Raw genomic sequence first — 366 nt, forward strand, 5'->3', positions numbered from 1 at the left:
GGTGGACCTATATCCCCAAGAGCCCAGTATGGACTATAGGCTCAAGGGCCAGCACCCTGCTATAGGGCAGGACAGGGCTACAGGCTCCGGGGCCAGCACCCTGCTATAAGTCAGGATGGAGCTATAAGCATGGGGAGGGAGTTGCTGTAGGGTGAGAAGGGGCTATAGACCCCTAGGAGCAGCGTTACGCTGGACGGGGCTACGGCTATATGCCAAGATGGAGCTACAGGATCCAGGACCAGCACCCCGCTATAGGGCGGGACGGAGCTGTAGGATCCAGGGAGAGGCGGGAGCTCTAAACCCGAGGGGCGGGGCAAGGCTCCAACCCGGGAGGGAGGGGCGGAGCTCCCTCTCCGCCCCGCCCTT

At 62.8% G+C, this 366-nt stretch overlaps 1 protein-coding gene across 1 annotated transcript in view; it reads left to right on the plus strand.

Moving 5' to 3' along the window:
* FNBP4 (formin binding protein 4) overlaps positions 1–366 on the plus strand; it is a 12,245-nt gene that overhangs the window by 334 nt on the left and 11,545 nt on the right. The gene's annotated exons all lie outside the window — the stretch shown is intronic.

Source organism: Haliaeetus leucocephalus, unplaced genomic scaffold (genome assembly GCF_000737465.1).
Source record: "Haliaeetus leucocephalus isolate CR32 unplaced genomic scaffold, Haliaeetus_leucocephalus-4.0 Scaffold177, whole genome shotgun sequence".
Lineage (NCBI taxonomy): Eukaryota > Metazoa > Chordata > Aves > Accipitriformes > Accipitridae > Haliaeetus > Haliaeetus leucocephalus.